Source organism: Scyliorhinus torazame, chromosome 14 (assembly GCF_047496885.1).
Source record: "Scyliorhinus torazame isolate Kashiwa2021f chromosome 14, sScyTor2.1, whole genome shotgun sequence".
Taxonomy (NCBI): domain Eukaryota; kingdom Metazoa; phylum Chordata; class Chondrichthyes; order Carcharhiniformes; family Scyliorhinidae; genus Scyliorhinus; species Scyliorhinus torazame.
Genome location: NC_092720.1, coordinates 73,205,237 through 73,231,136, shown reverse-complemented (window position 1 = coordinate 73,231,136; position 25,900 = coordinate 73,205,237). Strand labels below are relative to the sequence as shown.

Below are 25,900 nucleotides of genomic sequence, written 5' to 3'. Positions count from 1 at the left end.
TGTTGGCGATGTCGTCGCAGATGCCCGGCCAGTATACAGCTTTTCGGGCCCTCCACCTTGTAATTGATAATATGGAAAAATGTGTCATTTGAAACATAGAAGTCTGGCAATATCTGGTCTGAGAGCAACATGACAGAATACACGGAAAGATCCCACAAAGGGTTAACAGCAGCTGCCAGGGAAGGATTGTAAAATGCAGATATCCTTGGTCAAGCAGGCTTAGCAAACAAGACAAACAGGATTTTGAATGAAGTCAAAGACAATGGCTCACACCTTCATTGAAAGTAACTAACTTAGTAAGGATCTGGAAAAGAATGGATGAGCTTCAGTTGAATTTTGTGATAATTCTAAGTGTGAAAATTTGCTAATACCAGGTAAATTAAAGAAAACTGGAGGCTCTCAGTCTACGAGAAACTTAAATCAAAGCCAAAATCAAAGTCAAAATTGGGCTGAGGACACAATTGGAAAATAAAACTATAGAAATGACAGGAATTAAATTGAAACCAAAGCATTTTGAACATCACAAAGGAAACAATGTAATCAGATCTATGAGATGAAGTCATGTCAAAATGTATACTTAGTTGGATTAAAAGGTTGAGATCAAAAGGTACTTTTTACAATCAAAGAAAATAAGAGTTACTTTACAATGACATCAAAAAACTTAATTGTTAGAAAGTAAATATAAACCTCGAGACCAGGGCAGGAAAGATTCAGAACCAGAAGCAGAACTCAGAGAGAGAGAGAGGACAAGCAGCTAGAGTCACAGTCAGCTCGGTCATGGGAAATGGACAGGGCAGAGCAGCCGAGCTAAAATAGCTGATACATCTAAAGAAGACCAGACTTTAAAGAAGATTGATTGTCAAGTTGGGCCTGAAGGTCCCTTCAACCAACCAGAAGGCTCCAGAAGCAAGATCTTTTTACCTTTATGTAAAGACAGTGATTGCATCTTTTAAAAAGAGAAAAAAATATATACAATAATAAAATAACTTAAAAGTTTTAACCTGAAACAGTGGTTATTCCAAAATCTACTTTACTTACTTAGCAATGCGGGACCCAGGATCGATGCTACTAAGTGGTAAGTAGATGAACTCTTCGGTGAAGGTATGGGTTATACCGGGGGATAACTTGAAAATATAGTTTGACCTGAATAGCACCCACTGAAGCCTGTATCGGAGTCGTGGAGTGAGAATCCCTGATCACCATTTAGAATGTCGGCCCTTTTTGGTATAGGGGGACTTCTAAGAATAGTGGTGAGTTTTCAAAAACAACCTGCACTTCTCAACCCCGAGATGGCCTTCGTGTAATTGTTCGAGGACAAGCCGGTGCATGCTGTGTGGAATCACAATCCGGTCCAACTTTAGGAGGACACCGTCAATGACGGCCAAGACGTCCCGGACATTGTAGAATTGTGGGCACTGTTGTTTGAGCCACCCGTCCGTCATGTGGCACATCACACGTTGTAGAAGGGGGTCAGCCGCAGTCTCCCGGCGAATACGGGCCAGACTTGCATCATTAGCTGGCAGATTGGCCGATGTGAAGGCCACATGCGCTTCGACCTGACATACGACCCCCCCCCCCCGATTCGGGTGGTGTGCTCACTGCTCTGGACAGGGCATCCGCGATGATGAGGTCTTTTCCCGGGGTGTAGACCAGTTGAAAGTCGTACCTCCGGAGCTTGAGCAGAATGCGCTGGAGTCGAGGGGGTCATCTCATTCAGGTCCTTTTGTATGATGCTGACCAGGCGGCGATGGTCGGTTTCCACGGTGAACGGAGGGAGACCATACACGTAGTCGTGGAACTTATCTATGCCGGTTAACAAACCCAGCCACTCCTTCTCAATCTGCGCATAGCGCTGTTCTGTGGGGGTCATGGCCCACGGGGCATAGGCGACCGGGGCCCATGATGCAGTGTCATCCCGTTGCTGGAGTACCGCCCCAATGCCGGGCTGGCTGACATCAGTCGAGATCTTCGTATCTTGAGAAGTGTCGAAGAACGCCAAGACCGGGGCTGTGGTGAGCTTAATCTTGAGCTCTTCCCATTCCTTCTGGTGTGCGGGCAGCAACTGGAACTCCGTAGTCTTCTTCACTAGGTGGCGAGGCAAGGTTGGGAATGAACTTCCACAGGAAGTTGACCATCCCGAGAAAGCGTAGCACTGCCTTCTTGCCTGCCGGCTGCGGCATGGCTGTAATAACTGTCACTTTGTCTGCATCCGGACACACTCCTGACCGGGATATGTGGTCCCCCAGAAACTTTAGCTCAGTTTGGCCAAAAGAATACTTGGCTCGGTTGAGGTGCAGGTCGTGCTCTCGTATCCGAGCAAAGACGCGCTGGAGACGACTGATGTGCTCCTGTGGTGTGGTGGACCAGATGATGATGTCGTCAACATAGACACGCACCCCTTCGATGCCCTCCATCATCTGTTCCATGATTCTGTGAAACACCTCAGATGCCGAGATGATGCCAAACGGCATTCTATTGTAGCAGAACCTGCCAAAGGGAGTGTTGAAGGTACACAGCTTCCTGCTGGACTGATCCAGTTGAATCTGCCAAAAACCCTTTGAGGCATCAAGCTTTGTAAAAATTTTAGCCCAGGCCATTTCGCTCGTGATCTCTTCCCGTTTGGGTACGGGGTAGTGTTCCCTCATGATGTTGTTGTTCAGGTCTTTCGGGTCGATGCAGATCCGGAGTTCGCCAGAGGGCTTTTTTACGCACACCATGGAGCTGACCCATGGCGTGGGCTCCATGACCCGGGAAAGCACTCCATGGTCCTAGAGATCCTGCAGCTGCTGCTTGAGGCAGTCTTTGAGTGGTGCTGAGACTCTACGAGGTGGTGAATGACCGGGGTGGCGTCCGGTTTGAGCCGTATTCTGTAAGTGTAGGGCAGTGTGCCCATGCCCTTGAAAGCCTCCTGGTTGTGGGCAAGGAGCGAGTGGAGCTGTGCCCTAAAGTCTGCATCCGGGAAGTCTGACGTGCCTTCTGGAGACAGAGTGTGTACCCGCTGAACGAGGTGGAGAACCTTGCACGCCTGTGCGCCTAGCAGGGAGTCCTTCGATGATCAAACAATCTCAAAGGACAGTGTGGCTGTGTATGCATTGTGTGTAACCTCGAGCTGGCAGGATCCCATGGCCGGGATAACATTCCCATTGTAATCGACCATCTGACAGCGGGATGGCCGAATCCGTGGATTGACCTTCAAGGCATAGAAGGCTGACCGTGCAATAAGGTTGGCGGAGGCACCAGTGTCTAGACGGAATGTGATTGGTGATCGGTTGACCGTTAGGGTGGCACACCATTCATCACCCAGATTAACGCTGTTCACTGGCATCAGCTGGTGGGTCCTCCTTGGGCACATCCGATTCCTGTCAATGACCGCAACGCGGAAGGCTTCCCAGTCGTCGGTATCACCGGTCTGTACATCGTCAGGGTATGACACGGTGTATGGAGGCTGAATGGCCCGCACGTCCCTGTGAGGCTGGCGGAATTGGGGAGCGTTGGCAGGTTGAGCTGCTCGACAGCAGGCAGCGGAGTGTCCCATCTTGCCACAGCGGAGGCATTGTCGATTCTTTGCAGGACATTGCCGCTTTAAATGTGCGGATCCACAGTTGCCGCATGTCGTGACGTCATGGCGTTTGTTGCACCACCGAGCATGCGCAGTTCGGTCCTGCGTAGAGCGCGCCTGCGCGTCATGTCCCTCTGCGTCGACATCTCTTTTGGCGCGTACAAGCGCGGGAGGCCGCCGAAAGCGCGCAAAATGGCCGCCCTCGTCCGGGACGCGGGCCGGGAGGAACTCGATCGACTGCACCCGCTCGGCCTCGTAGGACCCCTGCCGTGCAGATTCGGCCGCCTGGAATTGGGAGTACCGGCTGGTCGTGTTTTCATGGAGGACACAGGCTTCGATGGCGGTGGCTAGGGTGAGGCTCTTAATTTTGAGCGGGAACTGTGGTGTTCCCCGTTTTATAGTGCGTGTGCTCTCACTGGTGATTGGCTGAGATGTTGCATGTGTGTTGATTGGTCCGTTGATCTGTCCATCAGTGTGTATGTGTATTTGCACCATGATGTGTTTATCGAATATCATGACATATCCAATGACCATTTGAATGCCCTTAGTATTGGCGAGTCCACTATTGTTGCAGGCAGGGCATTCCACACCCTTACTCCTCTCTGAGTAAAGAACCTACTTCTGACATCTGTCCTATAGCTATCATCTCTCAATTTAAAGCTATGTCCCCTCATGCTAGACATCACCATCCGAGGAAAAAGGCTCTCACTGTCCACCCTATCTAATCCTCTGATCATCTTGTATGCCTCAATTAAGTCACCTCTTAACCTTCTTCTCTCTAATGAAAACAGCCTCAAGTCCCTCAGTCTTCCCTCATAAGATCTTCCCTCCATACCAGGGAACATTCTGGTAAATCTCCTCTGCACCCTTTCCAATGCTTCCACATCCTTCCTATAATGCGGCGACCAGAATTGCACGCAATACTCCAAATGCAGCCGCTCCAGAGTTTTGTACAGCTGAAACATGACCTCATGGCTCCGAAACTCAATCCCTCTACCAATAAAAGCTAACACACCCTACGCTTTCTTAACAACCCTCTCAACCTGGGTGGCAACTTTCAGGGATCTATGCACATGGACACGGAGATCTCTCTGCTCATTCACACTACCAAGAATCTTACCATTAGCCCAGTACTCTGTCTTCCTGTTATTCCTTCCAAAATGAATTACCTCACACTTTTCTGCATTAAACTCCATTTGCCACCTCTCAGCCCAGCTCAGCAGCTTATCTATGTCCCCCTGTCACTTGTAACATCTTTCTGCACTGTCCACAACTCTACCGACTTTAGTGTCATCTACAAATTTACTCACCCATCCTTCTACGCCCTCCTCCAGGTCATTTATAAAAATGACAAAGAGCAGTGGCCCCAAAACAGATGCTTGTGGTACACCACTAGTAACTGGACTCCAGTCTGAACATTTCCCATCAACCTCCACCCTTTGTCTTCTTCCAGCTAGCTAATTTCTGATCCAAACTGCTGAATCACCCTGAGTCCCATGCCTCATATTTTCTGCAATAGCCTACCATGGGGAACCTTATCAAACGCTTTACTGAAATCCATATACACCACATCAACTGCTTTACCCTCATCCACCTGCTTGGTCACCTTCTCAAAGAACTCAATAAGGTTTGTGAGGCACGACCTACCCTTCACAAAACCGTGTTGACTATCTCTAATCAAATTATTCCTTTCCAGATGATTATACATCCTATCTCTTACAAACCTTTCCAAGACTTTGCCCACAACGGAAGTAAGGCTCACTGGCCTATAGTTACCGGGGTTGTCTCTACTCCCCTTCTTGAACAAGGGGACAACATTTGCTATCCTCCAGTTTTCTGGCACTATTCCTGTGGACAAAGATGACTTAAAGATCAAAGCCAAAGGCTCAGCAATCTCCTCCCTAGCTTCCCAGAGAATCCTAGGATAAATCACATCTGGCTCAGGGGACTTATCTATTTTCACACTTTCCAGAATTGCTAACACCTCCTCCTTATGAACCTTAAGCCTTTCTAGTCTAGTAGCCTGTATCTCAGTATTCTCCTCGACAACATTGTCTTTTTCCTGTGTGAATACTGACGAAAAATATTCATTAGCACCTCTCCTATCTCCTCGGACTCCACGCACAACTTTCCACTACTGTCCTTGACTGGCCCTACTCTTACCCTAGTCATTCTTTTATTCCTGACATATCTATAGAAAGCTTTAGGGTTATCCTTGATCCTACCTGCCAAAGACTTCTCATGTCCCCTCCTGGCTCTTCTTAGCTCTCTCTTTAGGTCCTTCTAGCTAACTTGTAACTCTCGAGCGCCCTAATTGAACCTTCACGTCTCACCTTTATATAAGCCTCCTTCTTCCTCTTGACAAGTTTCAACTGCTTTAGTAAACCACGGTTCCCTCGCTCGACCACTTCCTCACTGCCTGACAGGTACATACTTATCAAGGACACGCAGTAGCTGTTCCTTGAACAAGCTCCACATTTCCATTGTGCCCATCCCCTGCAGTTTTACTCTCCATCCGATGCATCCTAAGTCTTGTCTCATCGCATCATAATTGCCTTTCCCCAGATATAACTCTTGCCCTGCGGTATATACCTATCCCTTTCCATCACTAAAGTAAACGTAATCGAATTGTGGTCACTATCACCAAAGTGCTCACCGACCTCCAAATCTAACACCTGTCCTGGTTCATTACCCAGTACCAAATCCAATATGGCTTCGCCTCTCGTTGGCCTATCTACATACTGTGTCAGGAAACCCTCCTGTACACATTGGACAAAAACGGACCCATCTAAAGTACTCGAACTATAGTGTTTCCAGTCAATATTTGGAAAGTTAAAGTCCCCCTAACAACTACCCTGTTACTTTCGCTCCTATCCAGAATCATCTTTGCAATCCTTTCCTCTACATCTCTGGAATGTTTCGGAGGCCGATAGAAAACCCATAACAGGATGACCTCTCCTTTCTACCTCAGCCCAGGATGACCTCAGCCCATACTACCTCAGTAGGCGAGTCCTCATCAAACGTCCTTTCTGCCACCGTAATACTGTCCTTGACTAACAATGCCACCCCTCCCACTCTTTTGCCACCTTCCCTGAGCTTACTGAAATATCTAAATCCCAGCACCTGCAACAACCATTCCTGTCCTTGCTCTATCCATGTCTCCGAAATGGTCATAACATCGAAGTCCCAGTTACCAACCCATGCCGCAAGTTCACCCACCTTATTCCGGATGCTCCTGGCATTGAAGTAGACACACTTTAAACCACCTTCCTGCCTGCCGGTACACTCCTGCAACTTTGAAACCTTACTCATGACCTCACTACTCTCAACCTCCTGTATACTGGAGCTACAGTCCAGGTTCCCAATCCCCTGCTGAACTAATTTAAACCCTCCCGAAGAGCATTAGCATATTTACCCCCCAGGATATTGGTACCCCTCTGGTCCAGGTGTAGACCATCCCGTTTGTAGATGTCCCACCTACCCCAAAATGAGCCCCAATTATCCAGGAATCTGAAACCCTCCCTCCTGCACCATCCCTGTAGCCACGTGTTCAACTGCTCTCTCTCTCCCTATTCCTCGTCTCGCTAGCACGCGGCATGGGTAACAACCCAGAGATAATAACTCTGTTTGTCCTAGATCGAAGTTTCCACCCTAGCTCCCTGAATTCCTGCCTTACATCCCTATCCCCTTTCCTACCTATGTCGTTGATACCTATGTGGACCACAACTTTGGGCTGCTCCCCCTCCCCCTTAAGGATCCTGAAAACACGATCCGAGACATCGCGGACCCTGGCACCTGGGAGGCAACACACCAACCGCGAGTCTCTCTCGTTCCCACAGAATCTCCTGTCTATCCCCCTAACTATGGCGTCTCCAATGACTAATGCTCTACTCCTCTTCCCCCCTTCCCTTCTGAGCAACAGGGACAGACGCTGTGTCAGAGACCTGTACCCCATGGCTTACCCCTGGTAAGTCCCCCCCCCCCCCCCCAAAACAGTATCCAAAGCGGTCTACTTGTTACTAAGGGTAACAACCACAGGGGATCCCTGTAGTGACTGCTTCCTCCCAGCACTTCTCACCGTCACCCATCTATCTTTATTCTTCAGAGTTACTACATCCCTGACGCTTCTATCTATGACCACCTCTACCTCCCGAATGATCCGAAGTTCATCCAGCTCCAGTTCCCTAACACAGTTTCTGAGGAGCTGAAGATGGGTGCACTTCCCACAGATGAAATCAGCACGAACACAGGCGGCGTCCCTCACCTCAAACATTCTGCAGGAGGAACATTGTACTGCCTTCCCTGCCATCCCCTCTAGATAAAACAAGAAAAAGAAAGGAAGAGCTTAGTTGATATGTATGCATTCAAGCCGAAGAGTGTGCATACTGCATGGAATGTTTTGTAGGGCAGGATCAGGTGAAAGTAAAATAGTTTCTTGTGAGGAGAATAGTTCTTTTATCTTGTGAGGTTTTTTAATATTTTGATTGCCCATCAAGGTGAAAGAATTCAATGCTGGGAAACGTGGAAAAAATTACAAAACCCAAGACCTTGGTTTGCTGCCTTCTAGATTTCATAGTGGGTCACCTCTTCTTTAAATCACTCCTGCACCGATGATTACATACTGGTGTGTAGACTTGATTGGTTGACACCAGCTAAGATTATTGGGACGAATCATGGCTTGAAATGTATCAGAACCTATAATAGGGTTAGATATGCTAAATTATATTACACTGAAGAAAACAATCTCTATCCTTATGAACCCATTACAACATTGATGGTATCGCTGAAGACTTCTCATTTGTTGACTGGAGCAGAGTTACCATAATTGTTGCCATTATTTGGAGAAAAAAAGATGGTGGTAACCATGACGTGACTGTGGGCGGCTCTCAAGAAAGTAGACAGATCTTTGAAGTGTCGGATGGTCTTCCTTAAAATGAATTATGGAGAGACTAATAAATTAGTAATGAAAGTTCCAGGGTTTAATCATGTTGCTATTCGTAACTTTACAAACCATTGTAATGTTATTTTTTTTCACTTTTTTTTTCTTTTTTGTTAATATAAATTTAGGGTACCCAATTATTTTTTTGCAATTCAGGGGCAATTCAGCGTGGCCAATCCACCTACTCTGCACATCTTTGGGTGGCGTGTTGAGACCCACGCAGACACGATGAGAAGTTATTTTTCACTTGCCATAGCATCAGTAAAAACATTTTTCGATAATTACTTGTTGCACCTCTATACATTTTTTTTCTGCATGTCAAGTTTAAAATTAAAGGAACATTGAGTATGTCTAAAGTGAACCTTAAAAATAGACTGCTATATTACATTGAAGTACATGAGTTGCTGGATCGCTTCCAATGCTGTGACCAGTTTTGGTGCATACGTTTTTGCTCACATATTACATAATTGAGGCCAAATTTATTTTGATAGATATGTCAAGTCTAAATCAAAAATCAGCAATGCTATTTGGTTCTGAAACGTGAGACTGTTTTCATACTTTTAACTAAATCAATACATTAAGCCAATGGAAATTCTTTAAACATTGCTTGCAATTGAACTAATTTTAATCTCAAAACCAAGTTTTGTGCCTCTGAATCTACAACACCAAATAAACCTCAAATTCTATCAGCGCATGACTTCCAGTTGGCTTTTTTAATATGAGCTCCTGCTCACGGGTAGATTAAGATTTTAGAGATAGTATATTACAATATATTTTAAGAGTTTGTGAGCATATTATGAGGTACTTCTCAAACTGAGAAGTCACTTTATCTGCATTGCTTCATCTGCATTTATTAGCCTTTCTGTGTCTGCATCAACATTTAAATACATTTTTAAAAAAATTTTCAAATCCATGTAGGGACATTATTTCCTGGGCATCCCTGTATGATCCATTATGTTCAAAAATAAGCCATGAATCTCTCAAGCAGTAGATTGAGATAATTTAGTTAACTTTCATGGTGTCATTTTCTTAGCAATTGGAGGTGAAACTCTTACTGGCGTACCAGAAAAAGAATCCCCCAATAGAAACTTAGAAATGTTTTTGCACACTTGGAAGCTCCCATTTTTGTGAATTTGAATATATTTGGAAAGATTTGAAAATTACATTTCCTATGCGTTAAAACAAACTTAATGGCGTTTATCACCTTCCCATTGCACACCATCCTCATCCATCTGCTCTTTCCATTTCACCCATTCTCTCCTACTCATTCCCTGTATCCTCCCAGTCCTTCCTGTTTTGCCTCATTCCTTTCATTGCCTTCACCAAACCGTTCAAACTCTAACCTGTTCCTCATCTCCATTAGTTTGACTCTAAAGATGGCTGTCAGCCAGCAAGAAGGGTGAGGCAATAATGCGGGGTAAATTTGGCCTGGTGAGGAAAGATCACTGGTGAAAGTAGCAGGAATTCATAATTCTTATTAGCAAGATGGTTTTACGCATTTGGGAGTGCCAGCATTCAAATTGAATTAATTTTTTAAAATTTTCTATGAATGTTGTGAACTTTGCCTTCCTATATTCTTTAATCCATTGTGGCTGTCTTTTTTACAGCTTTGGTGAGGGTTACAGGTCTATGCTGTTTGACTGATGTGAACACTGAAGCCATTGTCTTCTCTTGTTCTAATTTTTTCTGTCATATTCACATCTACTTTTAAATGTTATTTACACGGTACCGGTGTTTTTCCACCATTGTTTAACAATAGCACCATTGAGGTTTTTAGAGGTAACTTATTTGCCAAACTGAGGCAAGGTGTCTCTGGACGGTTGTATCACATCTTCAACTGCTGCAGTTGCAGAAAATACTTTGTCATTAGCACTAATGTAACTGGAAAATGTTGGAGAACACTGGCACATAACCTTCATTGCTTCACAGTTACAAAGTTGGAGTAATTCAATAAAATTTTGTTGAAATCTGGTTTAGCAGAGTTTTCATTTTAAATGTATTCGCTAATGATGACTTAATGGGAATTATAAAATGGTCAATTTTCCCTAGGGTTACAGAAGTAAAGTCTGAGGCATTTGTACACATTGTAGAAAGTGTGATAGGAAAGCTTAACAATGAAGCAACATGTGCTCATCTCTAAGCATGTAGCACTTTGGTAATGCAGGAGTTAAGTGCAGAATATATGTTGAGGTACTAGAAACATTGATATTTGTTAATTAAAAACAATTTAATGATAATTTCAAGAATATGCTAGTATACCCTTCATAAATATGTTCCTGAACTGCTATTCTTCAAGTTTTCTTCTACACTATACAGGACAAGGCAACTTGCTCAATCAGCAGCATCCTATCTCTTCTAAAATCATCATTCCCACCACTACCGATGCATAGTAGCAGCACTGCTTCCCATATACAAGATGCACTGCAGCAACTGGTCAAGGCTGCTCCGCCAGCACCTTCCGAACCCGAGCCTCTTCCACCTTGAAGGACAAGGTCAGCATAGACATGGGAACATCACCAAGTTAGCCCCTAAGTCACACACCTTCCTGACTTAGAATTATATTGCCGTTCCTTCACTGTCATTGAATCAAAATCCTGGAACTCCTTCTAACCGCACTGTGGGTGTATCTACACCAGATGGACTGCAGTAGTTCAAGAAGGCAGCTCACCACCTTATTAAGGGCAGTTGGAGACGAGCAACACATACTGGCCTTGCCGGCAATGCCCTGATCCCATGAAAGTATAAAAGAAACTTAGATGCACATTACAGGGTTGATAGGTTTTTTATCGCTGCAACTCAATAAACAGAGTGGTGAAATATTAGAACAGGGGTGCTATTCCTCTGCTATCAATATACCAGTACACTTCCAATCCAAGTGATGCAGAGCAAGGCCAGCAGCGCAAATTCAATTCCCGTACTAGCTGAGGTTATTCATGAAGGTCCTGCCTTCTCAACCTTTCCCTCACCTGAGGTGTGGCGATCCTCGGGTCAAATCACCACCAGTCATCTCTCCCCCTCAAAGGGGAAAGCAGCTTATGGTCATCTGGGACTATGGTGACTTTATCTTTACATTTCCAAACTAATTGGTAAACTGTTTTGAGACCAGCAGGCTATGATAAACTAAACTGTTTTGCTTTCAATAAGGATAAGGATGTATCACTATTTTAATGCAGATGGTTCATGGCATTCCTTTGCGTTGAAGGATGCACCCGTTCCTTTATTTGTAAACCCAATACTTTATTAAAACACAGGATACACAGCCAGATGAAAGCGTGGGCGGAATTCTCCTCCACATGACGCCGTGAACCAAGATCAGGTGGAGAATCGGGCGTCAGGCCAGAATTGAGGTCTGTGCCTGGCGTGATTCAGGCTGGTGGAGATAATGAGGTTTGCGCTCTGCACGGGCAAGGGCATGCAAAACCAGCATTTGCATGGATTTAAATGTGATTAGCAGGTTTGACATAGTATGTTCTGCCCTTCCGAGGTGCTCCACATTCACCTGAGGCAGGAGCTGCGCTCTGAAAGCCAGTGATTCGAAACAAACCTGTTGGACTTTAACTTGGTGTTGTAAGACTTCTTACTGTGCTCGCCCCAGTCCAACGCCAGCATCTCCACATCAACGCTCCTCTCCGGCAGAGCTCTCTCAGAACTGAATTACTCCCAAGTATTTGCAAATGTGGACTGGGCACCATGGCTGCAGAGGGGGAGCAGGAGGCTAAAGAAACACTGGAAAACCTCAAAAACTGTTGGAGGATGGGTGCCTGGGCCAAGGCCAGTAGTGGGTAGTGACTTGGTGCCAAGTCCGTGGACTCGGGGTGTCCCCCTCGGGATCGGGGTGGCCTGGCTCAGACTGCCATTGCTACAGTCTGTCTCGTAAACACACCCCTTTGGTGCGACTTACAGGCTCCTGGCTGCTCACACTGCAGAGTGCTGCCTGTGTCCTTTAAATGCTCAGTGTCATAATATACACCAGTATATCATGGTGCAGGCACACACACTGATGGACACACAGTGGGACCAATCAACACACACAACACCGCAGCCAATCACCAGTTAGAGCACACGCACTATAAAGACAGGGAGCATCAGAGTTCCCGCTCATTCGAGCTGCAGCTTCCTAGTAGGACAGAGCTCACAGCCTGCAGCACAAACATTCACCATGTGCTGAGTGTATCGACTGGTTAGGACAAGGCAAAGGTCTTTTGTTAAAGCTAATATTGCGTTAACCCACAGTGAGAGTATGTTAAACAGTTAATGACTCAATAAAATAGTGTTGCACTATTTCAAGTGTTGGTGACCTGTATGTGTTCCACGGATCCAGAGCGCCCAACGCAACATGATACCAGGAGTTGAGGGATATTGGCACTTCTTAGACCTACCTGCAAGTGATCTGCCTTCCGCCAGCATTCCATCATCCTGCAACATGGACAACATCTGCCCACCCCCGCCGATCCGCATTGCCGGCAACCTCGGGGCCAACTTGAAGATATTCAAACAGCGCTTCCAGCTCTTCCTTGAGACCACAGACAGGGAGGACACCTCGGATACCAGAAAGATTGCTCTCCTCCTATCAACGGCAGGGTACCATGCCATCCACATTTTCAATTCTCTCACGTTTGCGGATGATGAAGATAAAACAAAGTTCAAGACGGTCCTCCTCAAGTTTGACACTCACTGCAGCGTAGAGGTGAATGAAAGTTTTGAGCGCTACGTGTTCCAACAGCGTTTGCACGGTAAGGATGAACCTTTCCAATCCTTTCTCACTCACCTCCGCATCCTTGCGCAGTCTTGCAGCTATGGGCCCACCTTCGACTCCATGATACCCGACCAGATTGTTTTTGGTGTTCAGTCAGACCCCCTACGACAGCAGCTCCTCAAAGTAAAGCAGCTCACCCTAGCGACCGCCATTGAGACCTGTGTCCTACACAAAAACGCCACGAGTCGGTATTCCCACATTCAAGCGGCTGAAATGGCGCGGCAAGGTCCCCATGAGGCGGAACGGGTCCAAGCAATTGAGCAACTCCAGGGCCTCAGCCTGGATGAGGGCAGCCATTTTGCGCGCTTTTCATGGACTCCCACGCTTCTGCGCACCAAACGAGGGGACGGCGATGTCGCAGAACGTAATGTGCAGGCGCGCACCACGCACGACCGCACCGCGCATGCGCGGTGGCGCAGCGAACGGCTGATGCTACGACGTGCGGCAACTGTGGCTCACCCATTTAAAACGGCAATGCCCTGCCAAATCTCGACAATGCCTAAGATGTGGCAGACGTGGCCACTATGCTGCCTTATGCCGAGCAGCTCAGCCTGCCAATTCATATCGCTTCAGCCAGCCTCGCAGGACTGTCCGGGCAATTCAACCCACGGTCACCGAGTCCGATGCGGACCTCCCACACAGCAGTGACACCGAGGACCCGAAGGCGCCTTTTCCAGTCGGTATCGTGACAAAAAACAGGGTGTCCCCGAAGCAAAGACACCAGCCGCTGTCGGTGTACAGCATGGATCCAGACGATGAGTGGTGTGCCACCCCGACGGTCAACCGGTCCCAATTACGATTCCACCAATCTCATTGCGCGGTCTGTCTTCCAAAGCCTTCGTGTCAAACCAGCCATCCTTCCATCAGCCTGCCAGCTATTGGATTACAATGGCAATGCCATTGATGCCAGTGGCTCATGCCAACTTGAAGTGACGCACAGGTCACACAAAGCCATCCTTTTGAAATCGTGGGCTCCTCGAAAGCCTCCTTGCAGTCACGGAACCAACCAACTGGGTCAGTTCCATGGTATGTGTAAAAAAGCCTTCCGGCGAATAGAGAATTTGCATTGATCCCAAGGATCTAAATTGCAATATCATGAGGGAGCATTATCCAATTCCCAAGCGTGAAGAGATCACATGCGAGATGGCTCGCGCCAAGCTCTTCACCAAACTCGACGCCTCAAAAGGATTCTGGCAAATCCAGCTCGACACATCCAGCAGGAACCTGTGTACATTTAATACCCCATTTGGCAGATATTATTACAACAGGATGCCGTTTGGGATCATATCTGCATCAGAAGTGTTCCATAGGATTATGGAACAAATGTTGAAAGGCATTGAAGGTGTTCGCGTTCATGTCGACGACATAATCATTTGGTCCACCATCCCGCAGGAGCATGTCAGTCGCCTCCAGCGCGTATTCAAACGTATACATGAGCATGGCCTCCGCCTCAACAGGGCCAAATGCTCTTTTGGTCAGAGGGAACTCAAGTTTCTCGGGAACCACATGTCCCAGTTGGGTATGCGGACACGGTGGCTGCCATCACAGTCATGAAAATGTCAGGGGACAAGAAGGCGGTCCTCCGATTTCTGGGCATGGTCAACTTTTTAGGGAAGTTCATCCCTAACCTCGCCTCTCATACCACGGCTCTCAGGAACCTGGTCAGGAAGACAACAAACTTCCAATGGCTCCCTGCCCACGAGCGCGAATGGAGAGAACTCAAAACCAAACTCACCACGGCCCCGGTCTTAGCTTTCTTTGATCCAGCAAATGAGACCAAAATTTTGACTGATGCCAGCCAATCCGGCATTGGGGCAGTGCTCCTACAACGCAATGAGGCCTCATCAGGGGCCCCCGTTGCATATGCATCACGCGCCATAACCCCCACGGAGCAGCGCTACGCGCAGATAGAAAAGGAGTGCCTGGGCCTTCTGACCGGTGTGGTTAAGTTCCTCAATTCACCGTCGAGATCGACCATCGCCCGCTGGTCAATATAATACAGAAAGACTTGAACGACATGACGTCTCGCCTCCTGCGTATTCTTCTCAAGCTCCAGCGATATGACTTCCAGCTGGTGTACACCCCAGGCAAAGACCTCATCATTGCTGACGCTCTCTCCAGGGCAGTCAACACTCCATGTGACCCAGCGGGATTCGTCTGCCAGGTTGACGCCCATGTGGCCTTCGTGGCCTCCAATCTACCTGCCACGGATGAATGCCCCGTCCAAATTCGCCGCAAGACGGCGGCTGACCCTTTGCTACAGCGTGTCATGCGCCACCTAACAGACGGGTGGCTCAAGGGCCAATGCCCTCAGTTCTATAATGTCAGAGATGATCTGGCAGTAGTAGACGGGGTTCTTCTGAAACTGGACCGCATTGTCATCCCGGATAGCATGCGCCAGCTCGTCCTGGAACAGCTACACGAGGGCCATCTTGGCGTGGAAAAGTGCCGCCATCGGGCCCGAGAGGCAGTGTACTGGCCTGGCATTAATGACGACATAGCCAACACAGTGCTCAACTGTCCCACTTGTCAGCGCTTCCAGCCGGCCCAACCACGTGCGACTCTGCAGCCCCATGAGTTGGTCACATCACCTTGGACCAAGGTGGGCATCGACCTGTTCCACGCGCTGGGTAGAGACTGTGTCCTGATCGTGGACTACTTTTCAAATTACCCGGTGGTGATACGGTTGCACGCTATCACATCGTCTGCAGTCATCCGTGCCTGTAAGGACACCTTTGCTCGCCACGGCATCCCACTCACGGTTATGTCGGACAATGGCCCCTGCTTCGCAAGCCAGGAATGATCCAACTTTGCCAGGCGGTACAATTTTGCCCATGTGACATCCAGTCCCCTGTACCCCCAATCCAACGGCAAAGCGGAGAAGGGAGTCCATATATTAAGGGCAGCACGGTAGCTTTGTGGATAGCACAATTGCTTCACAGCTCCAGGGTCCCAGGTTCGATTCCGGCTTGGGTCACTGTCTGTGCGGAGTCTGCACATCCTCCCCGTGTGTGCGTGGATTTCCTCCGGGTGCTCCGGTTTCTTCCCACAGTCCAAAAATGTGCAGGTTAGGTGGATTGGCCATGATAAATTGCTCTTCGTGTCCAAAATTGCCCTTAGTGTTGGGTGGGGTTACTGGGTTATGGGGATAGGGTGGCGGAGTTGACCTTGGTAGGGTGCTCTTTCCAAGAGCCGGTGCGGACTCGATGGGCCGAATGGCCTCCTTCTGCACTGTAAATTCTATGATATAGTCAACGGCTCCTCTGCAAGGCTGCCGATGCTGGGTCCGATTTCTACCTCGCCTTGCTGGCCTATCGCTCCGTCCCACTGTCCACTGGCCTGTCGCCAGCCCAGCTGCTCATGGGTCGCACCCTGAGGACGACGGTGCCGTCCATTCATGTCCCAGACCTCGACCACGTTCCGGTCCTTCGACGGATGCAGCTGTCTTGTGCACAGCACCAGGCGGCTCATGACACCCATGCAGCTGATCTCCCTGTTCTGGCTCCAGGTGACAACGTCCGCATCCATCTTCCGGATGGTGACTGGTCTGCAACCGCTGTTATCCTTCGGCAGGTGGCTCCCCGCTCGTTCCTGGTTCGTCTACCGGATGGCTCCATTCGGCACCGCAATGGACGCGCCCTTCGTCTCGTTCCACGCTCGCTACGTGATCCTCCACTGTTGCCTCGCCCTCCTGCTGACCCTGCCATGGACTATGCAGAGATCCCTGTCACTCTGCATCCTCCTCACTCTGACGCAGTCCAGCCCGCTCCTCAGCCGGCGGCTCCTGACCCACCCTTGAGGTGGTCAACCAGAATTCGTCGCCCACCTCAGAGACTTAATTTGTGGACTTACAGACTTTCTGAATTGTTCTGTTCATTTGTTTGATCGTTTCCCTGGTTTGTATATAGTGTTCATCTCGTTATTCTTGTTGCATACTGTTTTTCTGCACCAGGCACCTTCCCATGTAAATAACTTAGTTCTCATGTAGATAGTCCTTTAAATATGTCTTTCGCACACACGTAGTTCGGGACATACACTATTTATTGCCACATATGTACATTCTTTTATAAAAGGGGATGTCATAATATACACCAGTATATCATGATGCAGACACACACACTGATGGACACACAGTGGGACCAATCAACACACACAACACCGCAGCCAATCACCAGTTAGAGCACACAAACTATAAAGTCAGGGGGCATCAGAGTTCCCGCTCATTCGAGCTGTAGCTTCCTAATAGGACAGAGCTCACAGCCTGCAGCACAAACATTCACCATGTGCTGAGTGCATCGACTGGTTAGGACAAGGCAGAGGTCTTTAGTTAAAGCTAGTATCGTGTTAACCCACAGTGAGAGTATGTTAAACAGTTAATGACGCAATAAAATAGTGTTGTACTATTTCAAGTGTTGGTGACCTGTATGTGTTCCATGGTTCCAGTGCGCCCAACACAACATTCAGAAGGCCTCTCGTGATCTGATAGCCCATCCAGCGCACTACTGGAAACCCAGCATTATCATCAAACTCAATCAGGGGCCTACCAGGTGTTGGCACTCCTCCGAACCGCTACCCCATTGCAGAAGAGGCAGGGGATCAGCAGAGCTCACCCCAATCTGAGAATAACTGCACCAGCCTTCGGAACCCTCCCCGGTTCTCTGCCCCGCTTAGGTCAGAGAACTCACCAGTCACTCCCACCACTTCGGATCACCAGCTGTCACCTCCTGGTGAGACTGACAACACTGACTGCCTCTGCCACCACTTCCCAGGCAGTGTTCAAGACAGCAGGCTTGGTCTGCAACTCACGATGGGGAAGAGGGTGTTCCTCCGCTCCTCACTGGCATGGAGCTCCACCTTGATCTCCCGATTTTGGGGGGCAGGTCTTCTCTGATCCATCTTGGTGGCTGCAGTGAGTGTGTGGTAAGTTGGCTGCAATGAGTGTGTGAAAAGTGGCGCGCTTAAAGACAGCTCCAGCTGCCAGGCTCTTTGCCATTAACTCCGGCCCCAGGGGCTCGAATGCCCGCTGGGCTGGGAATTGCTCAGAATTCGCGGCAGCAGATTGCTGGCTCATTAGCATGTCCCGAATTGCTCCAAAAATAACGAACCGCACACGATTCAGTCCGGCGTCATCTTTTAGGGCACGATTTAATGGCCGTGTTGCACCCGCGCACGTCAGTTAGATCACGAGAGATCCAGATCCATGCCTGGCCTCGGCCAGTTTGCAATCTAACTGGCCTCCACCTTTTGGTAGTTTCCAGATCCTGCCTGAATGTGGCGAGATGGCAATTGTCACTAATTAAGGGCAATCTCCATTGCATTAACGAGATGGATGCTCTCCCGGGATCTAACCAGCATCCTAGCGAGAGGTGACACAGGTGTCATTTAGGAAACGTGGACCAGGCGCATCAGCACTCGGGAAGTCTCACAGACCATTGGAGGCCCGTGTGGTCAATAACAGGACAGGGTGCAACCCTGGCTCTCCCTCTTGAACCTTAGCACTGTAAGTCTAGCACCTCCACACTGCCAAATTGGCTGCCAAGGTGCCCAGGTAGCACTGCAAGGTTGGTAAGGGCACTGCCATGGTGCCTGGGTAAGTTGGCACTGCCAAGGGCTAAGGCCTGAGATTGGCCAGGCCCATGAAAGGGAGGATGAGTGGGGGTAAGAAGGGTAGGGGATTAAAGGTTGGCCTCCGAAAGGTTGGGGGGTGTGAAGTCTGGGGTTCCTGAAAGGGAAGGCTGAAAGAGCACGCAAAGCCTGAAAAGTAGGGGGGGGGGGGGGGGGGAGTGGAGAGGAGAGTTGGGGGAGTGGGGAGGAGAGTTTGGGGGGAGTGGGGAGGAGAGTTGGGGGAGTGGGGAGGAGAGTTGGGGGAGTGGGGAGAAGAGTTGGGGGGTGGAGAGTGGGAGTGGGGTGGGAGGGAAGGGAGGTGAGGGGAAGGGGGGAAGGGGCGTGGTGGTTGGGGGGGGGGTGCACTCAGCGACCCCAGGGCAGGGTGTCTCCTGATTTGGAGGGGCGGGGGGGTAATTGCCATATGTGTGGGGGCTGACATTACGCATGGGTGAGGGACCCTCAACTGAGATCTGGGCATCCTTTCAAAATGGCAGCCTGATCTCGGAGGAATCAGTCTGGCCGGCGAGTTCGACGAGAATCCCGACGTGCAGAAGGAGGCCACTCAGCCCGTCGAGTCTGGACCAGCCCTTGCTCCGATACAGCATCCTACCCTAGGGCCAATCCCCTGCCCCCTATCCCCACCTAACCTTTTGGGCAATATTAACATGGCCAATTCACTTAGCCTGCACATCTTTGGACTGTGGGAGGAAACCATGGCATGATAGGAGACAGAGCTGTCCTGCTAAATTTAAGGGCAGGACTTGAATATATTTTTTCTTCTGTTTTCTCCCTGTCACCTGGCAAAATTGACAGTCGGGACATTGAAAACAGCGAGGAGAGAGACAGCCCGGAGAGTGAAAACAGCGAGGAGAGAGAGACAGTCGGGAGAGTGAAAACAGCGAGGAGAGAGACAGCCCGGAGAGTGAAAACAGCGAGGAGAGAGAGAGACAGTCGGGAGAGTGAAAACAGCGAGGAGAGACAGTTGGGAGAGTGAAAACAGCGAGGAGAGACAGTTGGGAGAGTGAAAACAGCGAGGAGAGAGAGACAGTCGGGAGACTGAAAACAGCGAGGAGAGAGAGACAGTCGGGAGAGTGAAAACAGCGCGAGATGAGAGACAGTCGGGACATTGAAAACAGCGAGGAGAGACAGCCGGGACATTGAAAAGCGGGAAAGGAGCCGGAGATTTAAAGCGGGAGAGGAGCCGGAGACTTAAAAGCGGGAGCGGAGCCGGAGATTTAAAAGCGGGAGAGGAGCCAGAGATTTAAAAGCGTGGGAGAGGAGCCGGAGATTTAAAAGCGCGGGAGAGGAGCCGGAGATTTAAAAGCGCGGGAGAGGAGCCGGAGATTTTAAAACGTGGGAGAGGAGCCGGAGATTTAAAAGCGTGGGAGAGGAGCCGGAGATTTAAAAGCGCAGGAGAGGAGCCGGAGATTTAAAAGCTCGAGAGGAGCCAGAGATTTAAAAGCGGGAGAGGAGCCGGAGATTTAAAAGCGCGGGCGAGGAGCCACCTCCTCTAACCTAAGGCATTGAGTGAATATCAGGTAAGCTCTTTCTTTCTTTTTCTTGTTTTATCCACAAGTTATCTAGAAGGGATGGCAGGGAAGGCAGTGCAATGTTCCTCCTGCAGAATGTTTGAGGTGAGGGACACTGTCAGTGTCCCTGCTGATTTCACCTGTGGGAAGTGCATCCTGTGGTAGTATGCATTAGGGGTCATGTGGGACTGTGAAGCCGTGATGTCATTGGCTGACAGATCCCGGGTCCTGGTTGGCTGTTGATCTCTAGCTCCGCCCTGAAGGCGGAGTATAAGAACCAGGAATTCTCCCCGCAGCTCCAGTCTGTTGCTGAACTGCGGGGAACGAGTCACGCTTAATAAAGCCTCATCGACTTCACCTGTATTCGTCTCTCAGGAGTCTTTGTGCGCTACAATTTATCAATTTATTAAGCGTGCTTAAAGGACTATGGAGCTCAGGATCGTCCCGGAATGCCTGAGGATCAGCCCCCACGCAGTGAACTCAGCAGCAGTTTTTAAACACTGGCAGACTTGTTTCGAAGCCTACCTCCGAACGGCCCCCGGCCGGGTCACAGAAGACTAGAAACTACAGGTCCTGCAATCGAGGGTAAGCCCGGAAATTTACCCTCTCATAGAAGGCGCAGAGGATTTCCAGACGGCGTTCGCAGCACTAAAGAGCATCTATGTTCGCCCAGTGAACCAGTTCTACGCACGCTACCAACTGGCAACGAGACGGCAAAGTCCCGGAGAATCGCTAGACGAATTCTACGCCGCGCTGCTAATTTTGGGACGGGCCTGCAGCTGCCCGCCGGTAAACGCGATTGAACGCATGGACATGTTAATTCGCGATGCGTTTGTGGCTGGTATGAACTCTCCCCAAATCCGCCAAAGACTTTTAGAAAAAGAGTCGCTAGGACTCTCAGAGGCACGGGCCCTTGCAGCCTCACTAGATGTGGCCGCGCGAAACGCCCGCGCCTATGGCCCCGACCGCGCGGCAGCCCCTTGGGCTCCGTGGACCCCCGTCGCGACAACCCCCCCCCCCCCCCCCACAGGCTTGCACGGTTCAGACGCCAAGTCATTCCGGGGGAGCTCGCTGCTATTTCTGCGGCCAGGCGAAACACCCCCGGCAGCGCTGCCCGGCCCGCGCAGCGATTTGCAAGAGCTGCGGGAAAAAGGGCCATTTCGCGGCTGTGTGCCGGTCCCGGGGGGTCGCCGCTGTCCCCGGAGAAGAAGGAGTCCTGCGCATTCCAAACGCTCCCCAACCTCCCCAGCGCCCCATGTGCGACCCGCAGGCGCCGCCATTTTGGGTCCCGGCCACCACGAGGGGAGGAGGGGCGCCGCCATCCTGGGACCCCCCAGACCTGCGCGACGCATGGGGGTGGCCATTTTGTCCACCCCCGCCGCCATCTTGTGACCCCCCAGCCATGTGCGATGCATGGGGGCGGCCATTTTGTTCGCCCCCGCTGCCATCTTGGACGGCAACAATGGACCCCAGCATCGACGGCTCCACGGGGTTCGAGGAAAACGCTGAAGCACTACGACCACGTCTAGCCTCAATGACGCTGGACCAAGCACGGCCCCGGACGCTCCAGATGACGACAACAACGGTGCTGATCAACGGACATGAGACACCATGCCTGGTCGACTCCGGGAGCACAGAAAGCTTCATCCACCCCGACACGGTAAGACGCTGTTTTTTGACCATCCGTCCCAGTGCGCAAAAGATTTCCCTAGCTGCAGGATCCCACTCCGTACAGATCAAAGGGTTCTGCATAGTGACCCTAACGGTGCAAGGGAGGGAGTTTAAAAACTACAGGCTCTACGTCCTTCCCCAACTCTGCGCGCCCACATTACTGGGATTAGACTTCCAGTGCAATCTGCAGAGCCTAACTTTCCAATTCGGTGGCCCAATACCCCCACTCACTATCTGCGGCCTCGCAACAATCAAGGTTGAGCCCCCATCCTTGTTTGCAAACCTCACCCCGGATTGCAAACCCGTCGCCACTAGGAGCAAACGGTACAGCGCCCAGGACCGGACATTTATTCGGTCGGAAGTCCAGCGGCTTCCTAAGGGTCCCATTTGACGTCACAAACGGGGTCTCGGTCTTCCAACGGGAGATGGACCGAATGGTTGATCAACACGGGTTGCAGGCCACGTTCCCGTATCTCGACAACGTAACCATCTGCGGCCACGATCAGCAGGACCATGACGCCAATCTCCAAAAATTCCTCCAGACCGCTAAAGCCTTGAACCTCACATACAACGAGGACAAGTGCGTTTTTAGCACAAACCGGCTAGCCATCTTGGGATATGTAGTGCGCAATGGGATAATAGGCCCCGACCCCGAACGTATGCGCCCCCTCATGGAATTTCCCCTCCCTCACTGCTCAAAAGCCCTAAAACGCTGCCTGGGGTTCTTTTCATATTATGCCCAGTGGGTCCCCCAGTACGCAGACAAGGCCCGCCCCTTAATACAGACCACGACCTTCCCTCTGTCGACAGAGGCTTGCCAGGCCTTCAGCCACATCAAAGCGGATATCGCAAAGGCCACGATGCGCGCCATCGACGAGTCCCTCCCCTTCCAGGTCGAGAGCGACGCCTCCATTGTAGCTCTAGCGGCCACCCTTAACCAAGCGGGCAGACCCGTGGCCTTTTTCTCCCGAACCCTCCACGCCTCAGAAATCCGCCACTCCTCAGTGGAAAAGGAAGCCCAAGCCATAGTGGAAGCTGTGCGACATTGGAGGCATTACCTGGCCGGCAGGAGATTCACTCTCCTCACTGACCAACGGTCAGTAGCTTTCATGTTCGATAATGCACAGCGGGGCAAAATTTAAAATGACAAGATCTTAAGGTGGAGGATCGAGCTCTCCACCTTCAACTATGAGATCTTGTACCGTCCCGGAAAGCTGAATGAGCCGTCCGATGCCCTATCCCGCGGCACATGTGCCAACGCACAAATTAACCGTCTCCAAAACCTCCACGAGGACCTCTGCCACCCGGGGGTCACTCGGTTCTACCATTTTATAAAGTCCCGCAACCTCCCCTACTCCGTGGAGGAGGTCCGTACAGTCACAAGGAACTGCCACATCTGCGCAGAGTGCAAACCGCATTTTTTCAGGCCGGATAGTGCGCACCTGATCAAGGCTTCCCGTCCCTTTGAACGCCTCAGTCTGGATTTCAAAGGGCCCCTCCCCTCCACCGACCGCAACACATACTTCCTGAACGTAGTGGACGAGTACTCCCGTTTCCCCTTCGCCATCCCCTGCCCTGACATGACAGCGGCCACAGTCATTAAAGCCCTTAGCACCATATTCACACTGTTCGGTTGCCCCGCATACGTCCATAGCGGCAGGGGGTCCTCCTTCGTGAGTGACGAGCTGCGCCAGTTCCTGCTCAGCAAGGGTATAGCCTCGAGCAGGACGACCAGCTACAACCCCCGGGGGAACGGGCAAGTAGAGAGGGAGAACGGCACGGTCTGGAAGACCTTCCTACTGGCCCTACGGTCCAGGGATCTCCCAGTTTCACGGTGGCAGGAGGTCCTCCCGGACGCCCTCCACTCCATCCGGTCGCTACTGTGTACCACCACTAACCAAACGCCTCATGAGCGCCTCCTTGTCTTCCCCAGGAAGTCCTCCTCTGGAACGTCGCTGCCGACCTGGCTGGCGGCCCCAGGACCCATCTTGCTCCGGAAACATGTGCGGGCGCACAAGTCGGACCCGTTGGTCGAGAGGGTTCACCTCCTCCACGCGAACCCGCAGTACGCCTACGTGGAGTACCCCGACGGCCGACAGGACACGGTCTCCCTGTGAGATCTGGCGCCCGCCAGCAACACACACACCCCCTCGACACCAATCACCCCCTCCCTGCCACCGGCGCATCCCGCGACAGCCCCCTTCCCGGGAGGATCGGTCCTCCTCCCAGGTCCGACCAGAAGTGAAGCTGAAGCGGAAACCGTAAAGCTCCCGGAGGCGACAACACTGGAACAAGCACCACCACCACCGGGGCTGAGGCGATCGACAAGGACGACCAGACCGCCCGCCCGACTCGTGGCATCGGTGTAACACTAGAATGTTGTGGACTTTAACGAGAATGTTTTTTTTTTCCTTTTCCCTCTTACGAATACTGTAAATAGTTCAAAACAAAAAACCCTGTACATAGCCCAGTGTAGGGCACTGTAATGACATGCAAAAGTTTTTTTTCCTCCCAGTACCAGCCTTGTAAACCCCTACCACCATGCGAAGCACCACCCCGCCGGGTTCATTTTTAACAAGGGGTGAATGTGGTAGTATGCATTAGGGTTCATGTGGGACTGTGAAGCCGTGATGTCATTGGCTGACAGATCCCGGGTCCTGGTTGGCTGTTGATCTCTAGCTCCGCCCTGAAGGCAGAGTATAAGAACCAGGAATTCTCCCCGCAGCTCCAGTCTGTTGCTGAACTGCGGGGAACGAGTCATGCTTAATAAAGCCTCATCGACTTCACCTCTATTCGTCTCTCAGGAGTCTTTGTGCGCTACACATCCATCTCCAGCTCCTCAAAAACCGCGTCAGGGAACTGGAGCTGGATGAACTTCGGATCATTCGGGAGGCAGAGGTGGTCATAGATAGAAGCTTCAGGGATGTAGTTACTCCGAAGAATAAAGATAGATGGGTGACGGTGAGAGGGGCTGGGAGGAAGCAGTCAGTACTGGGATCCCCTGTGGTCGTTCCCCTTAGTAACAAGTATACCGCTTTGGATACTGGTGTGGGGAGGGGGGTAGGGGGGGGGGGGCTTACCAGGGGTACGCCATGGGGTGCAGGTCTCTGGCACAGAGTCTGACCCTGTTGCTCAGGAGGGAAGGGGGGAGAGGAGTAGAGCATTAATCATTGGGGACTCCATAGTTAGGAGGACAGATAGGAGATTCTGTGGGAACGAGAGAGATTTGTGGTCGGTGTGTTGCCTCCCAGGTGCCAGGGTCCGTGATGGCTCGGATCGCGTTTTCGGGATCCTTAAGGGGGAGGGGGAGCAGCCCCAAGTCGTGGTCCAGATAGGCACCAACGACATAGGTAGGAAAAGGGGTGGGGATGTAAGGCAGGTATTCAGGGAGCTAGGGTGGAATCTTCGAGTTAGAACAGAGTTATTATCTCTGGGTTGTTACCCGTGCCACGTGCTAGCGAGACGAAGAATAGAGAGAGAGAGAACAGTTGAACACATGGCTACAGGGATGGTGCAGGAGGGAGGGATTCAGATACCTGGATAATTGGGGCTCATTCTGGGGTAGGTGGGACCTCTACAAATGGGATGGTCTACACCTGAACCAGAGGGGTACCAATATCCTGGGGGGAAATTTGCTAATGCTCTTCGGGAGGGTTTAAACTAATTCATCAGGGGGATGGGAACCTGAATTGTAGCTCCAGTGTACAGGAGGTTGAGAGTAGAGGTCATGAGTAAGGTTTCAAGGTCGCAGGAGTGTACCGGCAGGCAGGAAGGTGGTTTGAAGTGTGTCTACTTCAATGCCAGGAGCATCCAGAATAAGGTGAGTGAACTTGCGGCAT

At 50.4% G+C, this 25,900-nt stretch overlaps 1 protein-coding gene across 1 annotated transcript in view; it reads left to right on the top strand.

Annotated features, from left to right (window-relative positions):
* LOC140389809 (ubiquitin carboxyl-terminal hydrolase 13-like) overlaps positions 1-10,468 on the top strand; it is a 194,329-nt gene extending 183,861 nt beyond the window's left edge. Inside the window, exon 21 of the mRNA XM_072474348.1 lies at positions 8,056-10,468. The gene's annotated coding sequence lies outside the window, so the exon portion shown is untranslated. The remainder of the gene's footprint in view (positions 1-8,055) is intronic.
* The last annotated feature ends 15,432 nt before the right edge of the window (positions 10,469-25,900 follow it).